The sequence below is a fragment of the Durio zibethinus genome, chromosome 1 (assembly GCF_047325235.1).
Source record: "Durio zibethinus cultivar Kanyao isolate XHJ-2024 chromosome 1, ASM4732523v1, whole genome shotgun sequence".
Lineage (NCBI taxonomy): Eukaryota > Viridiplantae > Streptophyta > Magnoliopsida > Malvales > Malvaceae > Durio > Durio zibethinus.
The window spans coordinates 32,305,089-32,324,649 of NC_143162.1; the positions used below are offsets into that span (position 1 = coordinate 32,305,089).

The window sequence follows — 19,561 nt, forward strand, 5'->3', positions numbered from 1 at the left end:
AAAACACAAAATATTATAAAATATTTTTTAATATTCTACAACACTTCTACATAAAATTTTTCCAAACATTATAGTCTTCATACAACGCTTTTAAAACAATTCTACTCCAATTAGATTGGTTAAAATAATAAAAAAAGCCCTTAGAATTTTATAATTTTATTTAGATAAACTTTTATATTTTTATTACATTTAAATAATCTTTAATATTTAATTTGCACCTAAATAAATTTTTAACCTTTAATTTATATCTAAATAAACTCTGAAATTTTTTAATTTGTATCTAAATAATCTCTTAAAATTAATCATTCTTTTATTTGAAATAAGATAAATATCATGAATAACCTCTAAACTATTGTAAAATATTTAGTGTGGTATCTAAATTTTAAAAATTTTTAATATAAATTTATAAAATTATTAACTAATATAATATTTTTATAATTATTTATTTTTCACGTATCATCATTTAAAGTTAATCACATTATAAATGAGTAGCACATTTGTTAAAATATTTATAATTCAAGTACTCATGAAAAATTTTTAAAATTTATGTATTATATTAAATATTTTACTACAATTAAAAAATCATTTATGACATTAATTATTTGAAATAAAAGTTTATTTGAATAAAAATTAACATAAAAAAATACTAATAAATATAATAATTAATATAATATATTTATGATTGTTTATTTGTCACGTGTTATCATTTGAAGTTAATCACATTAAAAATGAGTAGCACATTCATTAAAGTATTTATAATTAAAGTACTCATTAAAAATTTTTATAATTTATGTATTATATTAAATATTTTATTATAATTAAAAATTTATTTATGACATTAATTATTTGAAATAAAAGTTTATTTGAATAAAAATTAAAACATAAAAATGTTTATAAATATAATAAAAATATAAAATTTTATTTAAAAAATAAAATAGTTTTAAGACTTTATTTTTAATATTTTAACGTACATTTCTTAAAAAAACTCATATCAATGCATTTGGACTCTGGAGATTTATTCATGGACCTGCCTTTGAATGTAATCATCACATGCAATGCCCGAGAAACAGAGAGCTACTTTCATGTAGCCATTGCACGCAATATATAATCATGTGTTTGAGAGACACTTAAAAAAGTTTGTTAACTTCATTCACCCGTTCACCGCTGTAATCCAATACATTTTACAACACAAAGAAGTGTTAATAATTAAGCAAAATATATTCATAAAATGTGTCATTTATCTTTGAAAACTTTCACAACATAAAAGCCAAAAGTTAAATACACGAAACCCAAAATCAAAAGTTGTGCTATAGTTTTAACAAGTTGTGTTCAATACTATTATACTTTATGCTAACAAGTTGTATCAAAACAATATAATCCATTAAGAAGTAATAGTGCATCTATAAGATAAATTTCTTACCCTTTTCTAATCTCATTGTTAAGGGTTGTCTACAAAAATCATAAATATCAAAACAATAAAAAATATCTTCAATTAAAATTTGAGTTTAATTTAATTTAATTAATTTATACAATCATTCAATAACAACATTTTATGATCATTTCTTTTATTTTTAAATTATAATTTTTTTATAAAAAAGATCAATAATTCAAAATTATAACTTTAAAGTTTTATTGATGACTGTCTTAAGAATATTCTTTAAAATTATTATATTAAATAATATTTTCTTTTAATGAATTGATAATCAATATATTAACTATCAATTTCTATATTTGATGAAAAAATTAATTATAAATAAAATATTAACTAAACTTAAAAGTGTCTTAAAAGTATTCCTTTGTAAAATTCTATAATTTTATCTTTTGACTATATGATAATACTAAAGTACTAATAGCTAATTCATTTATACTTTTAAACTATGTTTAATATATAAGATTATAACAAGATAGAATAAAATAATATTATGATTAATATTAGATTAAGTAATATTATATTATCTTACGTTTGATGTATACAATTATTATAATAAAATAATTTATTTATTTATCAAAATTATTTTTTAAAAAATTTATATAATTTAAATTATTGATATAATTTTTAAGATATAATAAGATATTTAAATTTAATTTTATAGATTAAAAATAATATTTTTTACTTTAAAATGATTGAATCATCTTATGTCAAAAGAATGATTAATCTCTTTTATAATTTTATATATTTCTTAAAATATAAATTAAATATAATATAAAATAATTATCATTTTATTTTATCAATAATTTTATTGGTATATTGGTTAGCGGCGAGCCTTTACCTTGTAGAAATTAGGCAAAGATCTACCAATGGTACATTTCTTAAATGGGTTGATTTTTATGAAAATTTAAAAAGAAATTGGGTTGATCCATAATAATGGAAACAATGAAGGGGTTTTTTGCAAAACAAATCAAGAGTTGGGGTGTCCAAAGTACACAAAGAGGATATGGGGGTCCTAAAATCTAAAAACCAAAAAGTGATAGTAATAAAAGAACAAAAAAACCAGCCCACGGAGTTCCTGCTTCTCCCGCTGGTGTCCACCACTGAAGTTCATCCCCTATCCTACGCTTTCATTTCAATTCAATCCCCCTTCAAAACAGAAAATCGTAACTCCATAACTTATTTATTAATTAATTTCCTCTTTTTTTAATTAATTTTTCTTTCCATTAATCCTTTCTCTTCAGACAAACACGACCTCGCTCTCTCCAAATCTGTAAGTTCTCGCTCTCTCCCTTTCTCATTTTCGATTTTCATTGTTTCCATTACGTTAACTCGCAAAACCCTGATTTCTTTTTATCAACTGATAATTTTCTAGGGTTTATTGACTTTTTTTTTCATTTTTTTTGGGAGAGCTAAGTAGTCTTATAATGAAATGAAAACGTGATCAAGTGTTAAGGATTTGAGGTTTAGTCTTTTTGTCATTTGATTTTGAACTATCTGAAGTGGAAAAGGAAAATACTTTGGTCTTTATTTTAATCCTTTTGTTTTGGCCACATGAGATGCATTTATCTGCTAGTTTCTTTTGCCTTTGACATTTATGTTTTTAGAATTATGGTATTATGCCTACATATTCCTGCTTTACTTACATCATGTAGGATTTAACATTAAGCCACTTGTTTAACTATGGTCGAGTTCTAAAGCTTTATGACTTGACTTCCTTGTTAGATTGTAGCTAATGCTTTGAGACAATATCTCATCATGAGTACTTTGTGAGTAAAAGATTTGGTTAAATAGGTCTGCTTATATTTATATTGCTGGTTTCAGAATGATACAAGAAGTCAATGTCTCTAGGAAAATCAATGAATAAGAACCTATATACCCAAATTCAGATGTTGATAATTTTTGTAAGATTGATATTGATAAACCATTCCATATTTATCATATTCTTTTTCCTGTTTGTTCTAACCGTTTGAATAGCCAAAAAGTGAAACCTGGAGAACTTGGTCTTTATCAAGCAGATTTGGTGTGGTTATCTACTTTCAAATATGACTCTGTGTAATGTACCCAAAAAAAAAAAGACTCTGTGTGTGAGATCTTATTATTCAAATTTTATCCATAATGGAATTGGTCTTGTGTTGAATTTGGCTAAGTTATGTACAAACGTCCTGCAGGAATCTGCAAAGAAAATTTTAAATTCTTGTGTGCAACAAGTACTAGAGCAATTAAAAGTTTAAGGGCCATGTTTTAGCAAGTTGGATGACAAAACTTATGTATTGCTGACATTATGGAAAAGGAAAATTCCGGTGACAAAAATATAACAGATTCTCCAGTTGGTGAAAAACTAGAGGGAAATACTGGTGGTACTCACAAAGATCAGGGGAAACCCATAGAGGAGATACAAAGTCTGAACATCATCAAAGATGAGATTAATAAGTTAGATGACGGTAATGGACAAAACGGGTGGGTGACAATAGGGATCAGAATAGTCTTGGAATCTGGAGCTGTTGGGGACAATTTATACAATGATGAAAAACATGTTCTGTGGGAAAACACTTATTTACAGTTGGTTATAATCTTGTAATTTGTATATTTATAGTTGTATCTCTAGAATTAAGTATTTGTATCCCTAGAATTAAGGAAAAAAAATTAGGAAAGACAATCCTTCAATTATAGGATCAATTTTTAGGAAGATTTAGTTTTCTAGTTTAACCCCTAATTGGTTGTATATAAACCTAAGGTGTTTGAATAATTCTTAATGAGCAGTTTTTTAATATACATTCACTTTTTACTCTTAGTTTTTTACACAGTTTTATTTCTTAGTTTTTTCACATAGTATCAGAGCTTTAGGCTCTTCTTGGGAAGTTAAATTTTCAACTTTCATTGTTGACTTCTATTTTAGGCCTTAATTGTTGAACCTCGTTAAGGCCTTCATTGCCAAACCCTGTTAAGCCCTTCATAGTTATTTTATTTTTTCCTTCTTTAGCTTTCATTGCTAAGAGTCATTTCTGGTTATACCTTAAAATTTGTTTCAGTTCAAAAAAAGATACCACTACTACCCAATTTGAGGAAGTGTCAACTGAGAAAATCACCGAAGTACTACAGATGTCTCGGAACCAATGAGGGTTGGACAGAGAAGAAATTGAGAAGCTGAGAAGCCTATTGAAAAACCTACTGGGGTATGTTCTTTGGGTAAGATCTCTAGTTCAGGTAAAGCTTCTAGTTCTTATGGATTAAATGTCTCGGTTAAGCCTATTGTGAGTTCTTGGGTCATTGACTCCAAAGTCACAGACCATATGATACATTCATCACAGAAGTTTAGTACATATACCCTGTAACCTAGTAATAAGAAAATTGTTATTGTAGATGGTTCACTTACTATGGTGGCAAGATTAGGAGATGTTGAAATTAATCTCTCGTTTGTTCTTAAAAATGTTCTTCATGTTCTTAGATTGTTTACTAATATCATATCTATATAAAAACTTACCAGAGATATGAACTGTAAAGTGACTTTTTATCCCTCTTATTGTGAACTTCAGAACCAGAGTTCAAGAAAAATGATTGGATTTGCTAAGGAGAATGATGGACTATACTATATTGAGACATCAAACAACACAAGTAATATCAAGAATAGTTTACCTTTGTCATTTCTTTCTGAAAAATCTCCTAATAAAGACAAAATCTGGCTTTATCATTTTCGTATTGGACATCCTTCTTTTGGAACTTTGAAAAACATGTTTCTTTCTTTGTTCAAAGGATTAAATGCCAAAAATTTTCATTGTAATGTTTGTAAACTTGCAAAGCATAGACGTTTGTCTTTTCCAGTTAACAATAAAAGAAGTTTTATTCTTTTTTACTTGATTTATAGTGACCTATGGGGTCCCTCTACAATTCCTAATATTTTAGGTGCAAGGTGGTTTGTTTCTTTCATAAATGATTGTACCAGGGTCTCTTGGATATTTTTACTTAAATCTAAATCAGATGTGAATAGTGTGTTTTTAAGCTTCCAAAACATGATCTAGAATCAAGTTGGAGTGAAAATCAAGAGATTTAGGTCTGATAATGCAAAAGACTATTTTAACCAGAGTTTATCTATCTATTTCTAAAAAGAGAGGATTATTCATGAGTCATCTTGTGTTAATATTTTACAGCAAAATAGAGTGGTAGAGAGGAAAAACAGTCATTTACTAGCCACAATCTGAGCTTTATTTTTTCAAGCAAACATACGCAAATCCTATTGGGGGAAGCTGTTCTCACTGCCACACATATTATCAATAAGTTACCTTCAAAGGTTTTGGGATTGAAAACTCCTATGAAACTACTCTCACAATTCTATCCCAACTTTAATACTACAAACAATCTCACAGCTAGGATATTTGGTTGTACATCATATGTTCATGTTCACAGTCACAATAGAGGGAAGTTGGATCCTAAAGCAATTAAGTGCATTTTTGTGGGATATTCATCAACTCAGAAAGGGTATAAGTGTTATTATCCTCCAACCAAAAAATTTTATGTATCTGCAAATGTCACTTTTAAAGAAAGCAAACTATTTTTTATTCAACCTTATCTTCAGAGGGAGACTTCATTCATAGAAGATAAGGATAAAGATTTTTTTTTGCTTGATTTATCCTCTTCTTTAACATTTTCACCCATTAATTCTTTAGAGTTGAAACCTGTTTCTACTGAGCCTAAGTCAAACATTAAATTTGAGTCTAAACCCTTTCCAAACACAGAAGATGTGATAAAGGATGATATTGTTCTTGATTTTATGAAGGAATTACAGGTGTACTCAAGAAGGAAAGTTCTAGATCCTGAACCAATGCCAATCTAAGAACTTGATCCTAACTCTGGAAATGAGGTAACTACAATCTTTGACTCTATTTCTCAAAATGAGCATGAATCTCCTAAAACTATAACTAGTGATTACGATCTGCCTGTTGCCATTAGAAAAGGAACTAGAGAATGTACTAAGCCTCCACTATACCCAATCTCTAATTTTGTGTCAAATGAAAAATCTCTAATTATTCGAGGCATTATCCAATAAGCAATGGAGGCAAGCCATAAAAATAGAAATGGAGGCCTTGGAGAAAAATAAGACATGAAAACTGATAGAGTTGCCTAAAGGAAAAAATTTAATGAGGTGTAGATGGGTTTTCATTGTAAAATATAAGGCGGATGGTATTGTTAAAAGGTATAAAGCCAGGTTAGTGGTTAAGGGCTACACTCAAACTTGAGAAGTGGATTATCAGGAAACTTTTGCTCTAGTTGCTAAGATGAATACAGTTAGGATTTTGTTATCATTGGCTGCAAATTACAATTGGCAGCTTCAACAATTTGATGTAAAGAATGCTTTTCTACATGGTGATTTGGAAGAAGAAGTATCCATGAAGGTTTCACCGAGATTTGGAGGTCATCTAGAAGTAAACAAAGTATGCAAGCTGAAAAAGGCTTTATATGGCCTTAAACAATCTCCTAAGGCTTGGTTTGGGAGATTTGCCAAAGTGATGTTAGCAATGGGATATAAACAGAGTCAAGGAGATCACACATTGTTTATCAAGCACTCTGATTCAAGAAGAGTCATAGTGCTATTAGTGTATGTTGATATAATTGTAACTGGAGATGATGAAAAAGAGAGAGAATCTTTAAAACAGTGTTTGGCTAGAGAATTTGAGATAAAAGAGCTAGGGAGATTGAAGTACTTCCTGAGAATTGAAGTAGCTCACTCACGGTATGGTATTTTTATTTCACAATAAAAATATGTGATGGATCTTCTGAAGGAAATTGGGAAGCTCGCATGTAAACTTGCAAATACTCTTATATATCCTAATCATAAAATTGGATAAACTAATGAAGATGTTGTTGTAGATAGAAAGATATGCCAAAGGTTAGTTGGAAGACTCATTTATCTCTCACATACTAGACCTGATATAGCATATGCTGTGAGTTTGGTAAGTCAATTTATGTATAGTCCTAAAGAAGTACACTTACAGGTTGTCTACCATGTATTACACCATTTGAAGGCCAATCTTGGGAGAGGTATCTTATTCAAAAGAAATTCAAGACTAGTTCTAAAAGCATATACAGATGCTGGTTATGCAGGTTCAGTAACTGATAGAAGATCCACCTCAGGCTATTGCACTTTCTTAGGTGGTAATCTTGTGACTTGGAGGAGTAAAAAACAGAATGTGGTGGCAAGATCAAGTGCTGAAGCTGAGTTTAGAGCAATGGCTCAAAGAATTTGTGAACTACAATGGTTAAAGATTATCCTAGAAGACTTGAAGATCAAGTGGGATAGACTAATGAGACTCTACTATGATAACAAGTCTACAATAAGCATTGCACACAATCCTATGTAACATGACAAAACAAAACACATTGAAGTAGACCAACATTTCATAAAAGAGAAATTAGACAATGGGTTGATTTGCACACCGTATGTATCAACCAAGGGTCAACTTCCAGATGCGTCGACTAAAGGTTTCAGCATTGCAACATTTTAAGAAATTATTTCCAAGCTGGAATAGAAAACACCTATTTATCAGCTTAAAGGGGAGTGCGGGAAAACACTTATTTACAACTGGTTGTAATCTTGTAATCTATATATTTATAGTTGTATCTCTAGAATTAAGTATTTGTATCCATAGAATTAAGAACAAAAAATTAAGATAAATAATCCCTCAATTATAGGATCAGTTTTTTGGCAAATTTAGTTTCCTAGTTTAACTCCTAGTTAGTTGTATATAAACTTAAGGTGCTTGTATAATTCTTAATAAGCAGTTTTTCAATATACATTCAGTTTTTACTCTTAGTTTTTCACACAGTTTTATTTCTTAGTTTTTCCATATGTTTAACAAGGTGACAAAATGAGTAAGGATGGGGATTCAAATTCTAAATCTCAAGTAGAAATGAATGAGCCTACAAAAGAAGTTCTTGTGGAGAAGGAGCCAGAACCTGTCTTTGATAGCATAGAGGTTCCTGGGATGGAGGCTAACCGGCGTTCATCAACTCGTTCCTTAGATAGTGATCAGGAAGAGGGATCTGTGTGGCCTGAGAAAGCAGTGGCACTTAAGAATTTTGTCAAGGAGAAGGGTGCAGTTGCAGTGACCAATGTCCTGAGTTGCCTTTCTGTAAAAAGGATGAAGTTGAACAGGTCCCTGTTGATGTTGATAAGGACACTTCAGATTCTGCTAAACTTGGGGAACAAACTGCAATATCTCCAAAAACTGCAGAAAGATCTGCTTGAAATCCCCTAAACTACATTAAGATGTCAGTTGATGCTGATGCAGAAAGCAAAGTTGAGCAGGGAGAAAATATCATTGAAGATTCACTTATACCTATTGTCACTAAAGGAAAAATTATATTGTATTCAAGGTTAGGATGCCAAGATTCTAGAGAAGTTAGGTCGTTTCTTTACAGGAAAAGGCTTAGATATGTTGGGATCAACATTGATGTATATCCCAGTAGAAAATTGGAGCTAGAGCAATTCTCTGGTTCTTGTGCTGTTCCTAAGGTTTTCTTTAATGACGTATTGATTGGAGGCTTGAGCGAACTCAAAGACTTAGATGAGTCTGGCAAGCTTGATGAAAAGATTGATTTTTTTATTACTGAAGCACCATCAGTTGAAGCTCTTTTACCACCTCTCTCTGGTGAAGATGATGTGTCTAGTAATGGACCTGTTGATGAACTAGCTCTAATTCTCCAAACAATGAAAGCGGCTATTGTTGTTAAGGATCAGTTTTACAAGATGCGCAGGTTCACTAATTGTTTTCTAGGTTCTGAAGCAGTGGATTTCCTATCAGAATATCAGTACTTTGAAAGGGAAGAGGTTAGTTGGGATTTTTATTATGTTTTCTGGGACCAGTATAGTGAATTTAAGGTGATAATTGTTTACTGCATGGTCTTTGCCCTCTATTACTATTATTGTTTTCTCCATATGGAGTTAGGACCAAAGATTTCCTGAATCAGAACACTCTTTCAGTGGTTTCCTATGGTGAATGCAAAGTTAAACCAAGGAAATATTTCTTTGCAGCATGGTAAAATGTTGGTTCTTTTGAACTTGAAAAATGTATGAACTTCTCATTATAGTTGATGGCTTTTAATTTAATTCTTGCACGTCAAAAAGTACTCTTCAGTAGACCCTTTACTGATATTTATTGCAGTCTGATTAAAAGATGCAACAATTGACCTTTTACTTAAGTTCTGAAAGTTTCCTTGATGTTTTTTCTTTCCATCCTCCATTTCTACTTTCTAGCAATCAGATGAAAACCTAGATAAGGATAAGTACGCATATCGTGGATGCCAATATTATCTCTATCATCATGTCTTGTGATACCATATGATTAACAGTTTTAAAAATAGTAATACATATTGCAATAATAACTCCTCTTTTTCCTTATCCTCTTGCTTTTCTGTTTTAAATGGGTGCTTTTGAGAGATTTTATTTATTGCATAGGTTTTAGTTTTTGACCGATCAAATCAGATTACCACTGGTTTTGAGTTTAAAATTTAAAATTGTCTGCTTGCTCTTTTTGTACATGTTTGGATGTTGTTATATCACTATTAACTCCCCCTCCCCTTTCCTTTGTTATTGTGGAACAGGCTGTTGAATTTGGGCGAAAGCTTGCCGGTGAACTCTTCTTTCGACATGTTCTGGAGTGAGTCCACGTCTTTGTTTGTGTAACACTTTTAATCTGTAGTAGAAAATCCATATAATTTTTTTTTTCACGATGATGCTTTATAATAGTGAGAATCTATTTGAGGATGGTAACCACTTGTATCGGTTCTTGGACCATGATACTACTGTGTCATCTCAATGTCACAACATTCCGAGGGGTATAATTGAACTGAAGCCAAAGCTCATCACTGAAATTGTATCAAGGTTGAGATTTTTGCTTTATGCCATTATATAATCCTATGCATCAGGAGATGGAAGACATGTTGACTATCGAAGTATTCATGGAAGTGAGGAATTTGCAAGGTTTGATGCCTCTTACTGTATGATATTGCTCACTCTAGTATCTTCAAAACTTTGTTTGCTTCTTTTTAATGCTTAAGTATTCATTGTTACTGGACAAACATTTTTAGGTGCTTAAGAATAGTTCAAGAGCTCCAAAGAGTAGAAGTGCAGGATATGCCAGGGGAGGAGAAGCTCACCTTCTTCATAAATTTGTACAATATGACAGCCATCCATGCAATAATAGTGTGTGGTCATCCTGCTGGTCCATTGGAACGAAGGAAGCTGTTTGGAGACTTCAAGTATGTTTTTATTGGGTGCACATACTCACTTACATCTATTCAGAATGGCATTTTAAGGGGCAATCACAGGCCACCATACAATCTTTTGAAACCATTTGGTGTAAAAGATAAACGGTTGGAGGTAAGACTGTGGGTAAAATTGATGCTTACTGTTACACTATTATTCTAGCCACTGTTTTAGAGGTTTGCATTTCCTGGTTAGTTTATTTACATGGTTTTCTGTTAATTATGAAAACCGGTTGAAAATACAAAGCTTTATTTGTTGGCAGAAACTATTGAAATGAATATAACCTTTAGAACCTGTGTTGAATATTTTTCTCATATCCTTAAAATTTGGTGTTCTTTTCGATTTCCTTATTGTTTCAAAAGGAAGAACCAAGGTTGTGCGTATGAAGTTACCTCACAATGTTCTGTTGATTAGTTGATTAGGTTGACTTCACCTCACAATCCTCTGCTAGGTAGTTAATTAAGTTGACTTCAGGCTTGTAAGGGTGTAGGCAGAATAGGTTTTGTTAAAACATATCTCATCATAATGTACCAATAATAAAAAAAAAAACATATTTCATCATCAAGAGTTAGTTGAATGTCTCATGTGGAAATTCAATTTTAGCTCATTCCAATGTTATATATTTTTATTAGGTGGCTCTACCCTATCCTGAGCCTCTAATTCACTTTGCCCTGGTTTCTGGTACCCGATCTGGGCCTGCTCTTTGATGCTACTCCCCTGGAAACATTGATAAAGAGCTGATGGATGCAGCTCAGGATTTTTTAAGAGCTGGTGGACTTCTTGTTGATTTGAGCGGCAAGGTTGCATATGTTAGTAAGATCCTCAAATGGTAAGTTATTTCAAGAGGGGTTCTTGTTGCACAAATTCATTTTTCCTCCCCGAGACCTTTATTTTCTGTCAGGAGGTAAAATCAGATTTTAAAATTTTCCCTAGACACATGCATGCATTCTAAAATAAAGGTCTCTAACATAAAGGCCATCAAGGACCAAGCTGTAGTAAAGTGATATTCTTCAAATAAATAAAAGTTGGATGACGCAAATGCATACCAATTTCTTGGTTATCAAGAGATTTTATAAATATATTAAGCTTATAATTTTTTGCTGCTTTGTTTATATACTTCTGGGATAACAACTTATGTTGCTTGCTATTAATCAACAAGCAGGTTTAGTGTTGATTTTGGCAAGAATGAGGTAGAGGTATTAAAACATGCCTCAAATTACTTGGAGCCAACTGACTCTGAAGCTTTGCTCGAGAAACTTGCTGATGCTCAGTTGAAGGTGATATACCAGCCGTATGATTGGGGATTGAACTGTTAGGGTTAGACTACTTCTTTCTATATCCCAGATACTTTGATCATACAAGTTCCCATTACAAAATATTCACTAGGGAAATATAAATAGTTACCTTGTTAAACTTGAAGATTCATGCTGCTTTAGATATCGGTCGGGCTACAGTTTTTTTTTTTTTTTTTTATCAAATTACATACCAAGTGGTTTAAGATCATATTTGATACACAAGATTATGATAAGATAAGATAAAATAAGATTATAAATAGGATTAAATTAAATAATATCATCTTATTTTGTGTTTGATATATGCAAAAATTAGAATATGATAATTTATTTATTTGTCAAAAATATTTTTATTTAAAATTTATATAATTTAAATTATTGATATAAATTTTAAGAGTATAATTAGACATATAAGTTTAATTTTATGGATTAAAAATAATCCTCTTCACTTGAGGAGGATTAACTAATCCTATATTAAAAGGATATTAATTTTTTTTGTAATCTTTTATTTTTTTTTAAAATATAAATTAAACATGACATAAGATAATTATTATTTTATTTTATTAATAATCATATGCATCAAATATGATCATAGTGTAACCAACATGTGCCTTGAGCGAAGATAGTCTGAAATGGATCATAGCTTATTGTCATTTGGCCTTATGTCTCTTTGGTTCAGAAGTAATAGCTCGATGATGTGATTATCTGTTTAGGCTTTTTACTGCAACCACTTAGGTCTCATTTGGTTTCAAGTGCACCTCCAGTCCTCCACTGGAGGTGCAGTTGCTAAAAAAAATTTGCGCCCGTCATTGGTGTTTGGATGTCAAAGTAGTATCGTGATTGGTTGCGTTTTTTCATTGATGATTTTAGCTCCGGTTGAAAAATGCATGTCTTCATTTTTTTTTTGTTTCCTTTTTCATCTTTTATTTTATATTACAAAGTCAAAAATAACCTTATAGTTTAACTTTTTTATTTTTATTTAAAAATTACAAAATAATTTTATTAATTTATTATAATAAATAAAATTTTAATTAATTTTATAAATGTTAAATAATTTAAAATTTTTGGTAATATAATTTTTACTTTAATGTTTTTAATAATTATTTTTTTCACTATAATTTATGTTATCGTTGTTGCTTTTGCAATCAAATATATATTTTATTATTAATTTTAATTTTATTATTATAATAATTAATTTTATTTTTACTGATATTTTTAATTTCATCCAAATTAATTTTACTGTTTATTCAAATAGATTCATATGGCATTTCATTTTCTTTTCGATCAATTATTTTTATTTTGAACATGTAATTATTTATGAGTTTATATTTGATGCATTATTAATGTGTAAATTTCATATACTATTAGTGAATCAGATAATATTGTTACATTAATGAGATGAATTAGATTATTGCACCTCACTAATGAGTAGGCTTTTTAAAAAATATATTAATTTTTTTGTATATTTATTTTAAGAATTAATATTTACTTATTAATAAATTTTAAACTCGTGTTATGCATGGGCAAACAAATCAATCATATTTTTTTTACATAAAATACTACTAAAAAAGTAAAAGATTATTTATTAAAAAAACAATTTTTATTTTAAAAAATAGTATATTTATAACGTTGATAAGAAATTGAATTTTCATAATAATATATAATGTTAGAAATTTCATTTTGTAATAAGAGTTGTATATGTATATATATAAATATATGTATGTATATATATATATATATATATATATATATAAAAGATAGCAACCTACGTGTTGTAGCAATTTATGATTTTATTATTTAATATATATTGCAACAATAAAATTGAGAAAAAAAAATAGCTGCATTACAGGAGAAATTATAAATAACTTAAATGAAAATCAGGTGACGAGATAATTATTAATCAAATTTTAAATTTAATGATTTCATCTAAAATTATGGATTTTTTTTTTGTTCAAATGGATTATTCAAACAAAGGGAAGATTGTTCTATTTTCAAGTTTCAATAGAAAGGGAGAAAAAAAAAATTTTTTTTTCAAAACCAAATGCAAAAAACATAAATGAATTTGGAGATAAAAAGTTATGGCCTAGAATTTAGCAACCAATATCTGTTTAAAAAATCACTTATATAGATGAATGTATCCAATAAACCTTTTAATATAGAGAATAAATTTTTTTAAAAAATTAAGTAAAACAAATATTTATACTTACAATAAAAGGTTAGATGAATAGGTTTTTTTTTTTTTTTTTTTGGAGAATGAAAATTGAAAACAATAAATAAATGATAATGAGTAGGGGAGACAATCGATTACTTACATAAAGAATTTCAATAATGTAAGTTCATCTCTTCTTAAACTGTAAAAAAGATCCATTGTTTCTTGAAAAAAGAAATAAAATAAATTTTTTTGAAATAAATGAAAGAGTAATATAAATAATGAGGTAGTAGATTAAAAATGAAAGATGAAGCATTCTTGACTCTAAACCCTAAAAGATGAAAGACAAAAAATATGGAGAATTAAGCTTAAATGACTTAGCAACTTAAAATGAATATATGGCAACTTAATGATCCTACATGGCAAATGAAGACTACTCATATGACAATCCACATGTCACAATTCCAAACAACAAATGATGAAAATATATGTATGTTAGATATGTATATGAAGAGGGATGAACTTACACTAATATAAAATTTTTTAATTTTATACTTTTAGTTAAGTATTGATTTCAATAGATCCAAGGAATAAGATTAAATCATTTTTTAGACTTATCTCTCTCATCCCTTAAATTCATTGAAATTAATGATAAAAAAAATGTAAAAAGGTATAAAACATTTTTTATTTAACTCGATCACTACCTCCATATATATTTGTCTATAGGTTTTTTACCTAAGCAACAAGTGTCCACTTTAGGACACAAAAGAAATTTATAGATTTGTTAATAATAATTTTGAAATTTCACAGACAAAGGATAAGTTCAAACACTTTTTGTAAGAAATCTGTGTCCCTTTTAGGATAAGAATGAAATTATCTCATTTGTCTTTATTAAAGTAAAGTTTACGTTCAGAAGTAATTATTGTGGGAGATAATAGGGGTAGATACAATCAGCTCATTAGAGAAAAAAGGCATTCAAACTGTCAGATAATTAATGGAAATAAAAGAAAAGCATATGCTAATAACAATAGGCATGCACACATGTTAATGTGAACATATCTTATCAATCATTATGACTTTTAAACTCATTCTCAAATTTAATATTTAAATAAAATATTATAACTTACATAATTTTATCTCTAAGTTTTTATTGGTGTGAATTGTCCATTTTAAAACATTAAAAAAATTTAATAATTTTTTAATAATATTTTTAAGTTTCCATAGATAAAGGATAAGATCAAAATATCAATGGTGATACACATGTATGCCTTTTAGGATAAGAACAAAATTACATTCATTTGTCTTTTTAAAGCATAAACCAACCATTCATAGCCTTCCATCTCCCTATTTTGTTTCTCCTTGAGTTACTGTTTGTGAGAGCTTTTTTTTTTTTTTTTTTTTTTTTAAGTTTGAGGCATTTTAATAGGAGCACTAAGAAGAAACTTCTTTCATTAATTTAAAAAATGATTTGGATTTGTTGATTTTCTTACAAAGCAACGATGTTTCATCTTCTATGGTTAAATTGTCCCGAAAAATCCAAAGATTCACAACCATTCTTTTATTTCTATTTCATTTCGCTAATAGAATCCTTGCAAATCTAACTCAATTTTTGGAAAAGTGAAATCTTTCAAAATACTTTTTGACAATGATTTCTACATTTATTTTGTATGAGATACTGATAAAACTGTGCCCATTTCCAATTATGTACCTAACACATTTTTCTATTTATTTGATGGTCAATGGGCTTTTTAATATAATAAGTTTGAGGTTTCAATTTGAGTGCATTTTCATAATTTTTTCAATTTAGTTTGTAAACATCCAATTTGGTCTAAGCCTAGATTAATTGGGCTTGGTCTAAATGGGTAAGATGAGCTCATTTTCATTTTTAATTATTATTATTATTATTATTTATTTTGATTTATCTGTTCTAAATTTGGTTTTAATTATTATTGTTTTAGAAAAAACTTTTTTGTCGTGAATTTGAGAGCTGATAGGGTTGGGATTGGATTCAAAGATTGAATCCTAATCACAGAAAGAGTTAGGATTGATTAGAAGCTCTTCTGATTAATCTCTATAAATAGATGCTGAAACACACACCGAAAGGACACACAGAGAAAGAACAAAAAAAAAGGGCGTTTAGAATGTTTATGAGCGATTTTTAGATTTTTAAAAAAAATTTTGGTGATTTTTTTCTGGGAAATTTTTGAAAATTTCAAATTTTGGTTGAATTTTCTGGTGAGATTTAAATTTTTGGGTGACTTTTCTGGCATCGGTTGAATTTTTTGGCTAGTTACTCAATTTTTGGCATAACTTTCCAAGAACAGATCAACTTTTCGGTGAACTTTCGACGAATAACTCAAATTCTGGCAAGAATTTACAGAATTTGATTAAAGTTCAACTGGTGTTCTTGAGGGGGTAAAGAGAGAGAGAGAGAGAAAAAAAGAGAAGTAGAGAGAGGGATGAAGATGATTCTGCTGAAAAAGGCTGAAGTTAACCTTTTATAGTAGCATAAAACGATGTCATTTTGACCGTTAATAAACCTAGGATCCGCACCATTTGCCAAGATCCAACCTGACCCGTAGCTCGACCCAAATCAGCGACTCGTGTCTCTGCTTGGGCTTCAGCCAAGTCGAGCTAAGCCGTTTCCCGTCGAGCCACCCCTTTGAGCCACCTCTATCTCTCAAGCCGAGTAGAGCCGTTCTCAGATTTTTTTTTAATTAATTAATTAATTTTATTATTATTATTTCTAAATTAAAATTATTTGGTATTCCTTAATTTTTTATTTTTATTTTTATTTTTTAATGATTTTCCTAAAATAAAATTTCTCAAAAAATTATTTTTGAGAAAAAATTGAAAGAATCAATTTTTTTAAATAAAAAAGTTAAAAAATATATTTTTAGGAAAAAATTGAAAGTATTAATTTTTCTTAAAAATAAAATTTCTAAAATAAAAATTCCTAAAAGCATTTTTGGGGAAAGTTGAAAGTATCAATTTTTCTTAAAAATAAAGGTTTTTAAAAAATATTTTTAGGAAAAAGTTGAAAGTATCAATTTTCCTTGAAAATAAAAAAGTTAAAAAAATATTTTTAGGAAAAAATTGAAAATATCAATTTTTCTTGAAAATAAAATTTTTAAAATAAAAGTTATTAAGAAAAATATTTTGAGAAAAAAATTGAAAGTATCAATTTTTCTTAAAATAAAAACTCCCAAATGCTTTAAAGAAAAATTGAAAATATCAATTTTTCTTATACAAAAGCAAATGAGTTTTTTTTTATAAAATGAAAAAAAGATTTATATCAAAAGTTGAATCATTATTCCTCTTTTTTTATTTCTTTTATTTCTTTCTTTTCTTGAAAATTTTTTTTAATGATAAATAATCTGACGATGGAGTTTCGATAAGTGAAACAATAGTTTTCTTGCATACTTGAGGTGAGAAATTTTCTTAATTTTTTATAAAAAGTATTGGAGTTAATTAAGAATAATTTTTAATAATTAATTACTTTGTAAAATTTAAGGCTTATTGGATAACATGAAATTAAGCTGGTACCATTTTTCGATGGGCGTTATGAGGTTGCTATAACATTTCTCACACGTAATCGTACTCTCGAACCCTGTTCTGATAATAGACCAAAACTTATTCTTTTAAGGACTATTAGTCAAGCTTGGGTGTTCATTGAAAGGATAGATTTTTTAGGTGATCAATCGCACCTAAGCAAAAAAGATTTGTGGTGACTTCTAAATCAATGTCTAATGATAGATCCCCATATCTATATATTATGACATAGCATTTTCTCAATTTAAAGATATGCTTTGGTGTGTTAACTTATAGAATCATTTGCAGTCATCTTGCTTTGTATTTGCAAGTTTAAAATTTTCAAAGACAAAAGACAAAGTTAAAAAGTATGGATATGAGAAAATCATTTCAGATATTAAAAGCAGAATGATTGAACTTAAGAAAAAAAATTTAAAAGGGTAAACAACCTTTTTAGAATTATAATAGCAGATGTTTAAAACATTTACCATGAGATTTTGGCCAATTATAATGAGATTCTAATATATAGGACAAGTCTTTTAAAAAACAATGAAAGAAATTATGCCAAGATTTTTGCCATCAAAGAAGCTACTTGTGATCTTGGAAGGAGTGTTAATCTTTCGATGAAATAAGTAAATTTAGCGTTGAGATTAGAAAGGTTGAGTTTAAGAGAAGTAAACTCATTACAAATTCTTTGGCTAATTGGGGTGTTAACAAGATTAATATGTTTTATATTTAGGTTGAAAGGTTTTATTTTTTTCTTTTGGTTGAATTTGTTTCTAATAGATTATGTTTTTCTAGAGCTTTATCCCTATATTGTAGGTCTTAATTTAGCTTCAAGTGTAAGACTCTTTTATGAATAAAAATCATATTTTTGGTAAAAAATTTTTTTATCACTTTGATGATGTGTAGGGTATGAAGAATTTGAATACAAATAATTAGACCTATTTTGCTTAGCAAGATATCATATAAATTTTTTAATTGAGATTTATATCTTTTGTTTTTCGTTGCTTATCAAAATTATTAACGTTTCCTTAAACTATCATTTGAATATATTATTTGTGCTTTAAACTTTGAACTTAACTCTTTATATTTAATATTTTAATACTGCATTATGTAAATTCTTTTATATTTGATAATTATATTTTTAATATTGGATTATATAATGTAGATTTTAAATTTTTTTATTAATTTCGTAGTGAAGCGTGAATTGATTTTCCGGTATATATATATATATATATACACACACATACGCACATATATATAATGGTATACTTAGGATAACTTAACTTGTTGTTATCTATAAATTAGTAATTTAATATTCATCCTTATCACCTCTTTATTATAAATTTATAATTTACTTTTTATCTTTAAAAATACAACACATAAATTTTCAAAAGATATTAAAGTGGAACAATTATTACGTATTAAAACAAATATCATATTTATTTGATTAGTAAACTTTCAATTAAAATTAGTATTTGATTGACCTAATTAAGAAAATCATTAAAATGCTTTAAGTCAACATACGGTTATAAGAAAAAAAATCATTGGAAATGAAAATCAATTATTTATTTTAAGATTTCATTGTTTTCTTCAAAATTAGAAAAGTTGTCCAAAATATTTTTCAGATATAATTTTTATTCACATTTTTTAGAGAAATTATAACATGAATATTTAACAAATTTAATATAATTAATTGAATAAGAAAAAGGAATTGTTTTGAACACCTATTTCACAATATATTTTTAGTACGTGCAATTGTATGAATTGAAATATAAAAATTAGAATACAAATATTGTCAAAAAGAATGTGCATGATAAAATTTTGAATATAAAATTATATTGAATCAATGTTTTTGAATTATTTGGTGAAAATAAGTACATCACTTATCTTAA

At 28.3% G+C, this 19,561-nt stretch overlaps 1 pseudogene across 1 annotated transcript; it reads left to right on the plus strand.

Moving 5' to 3' along the window:
• Nucleotides 1-3,012: 3,012 nt before the first annotated feature.
• LOC111312352 (uncharacterized) lies at nucleotides 3,013-12,194 on the plus strand (annotated as a pseudogene). Its single transcript, XR_016344759.1, has 8 exons — nucleotides 3,013-3,970; nucleotides 4,496-4,500; nucleotides 8,285-9,254; nucleotides 10,028-10,083; nucleotides 10,173-10,406; nucleotides 10,514-10,805; nucleotides 11,324-11,520; nucleotides 11,854-12,194. The product of XR_016344759.1 is annotated as an uncharacterized LOC111312352 (transcript).
• Nucleotides 12,195-19,561: the final 7,367 nt, after the last annotated feature.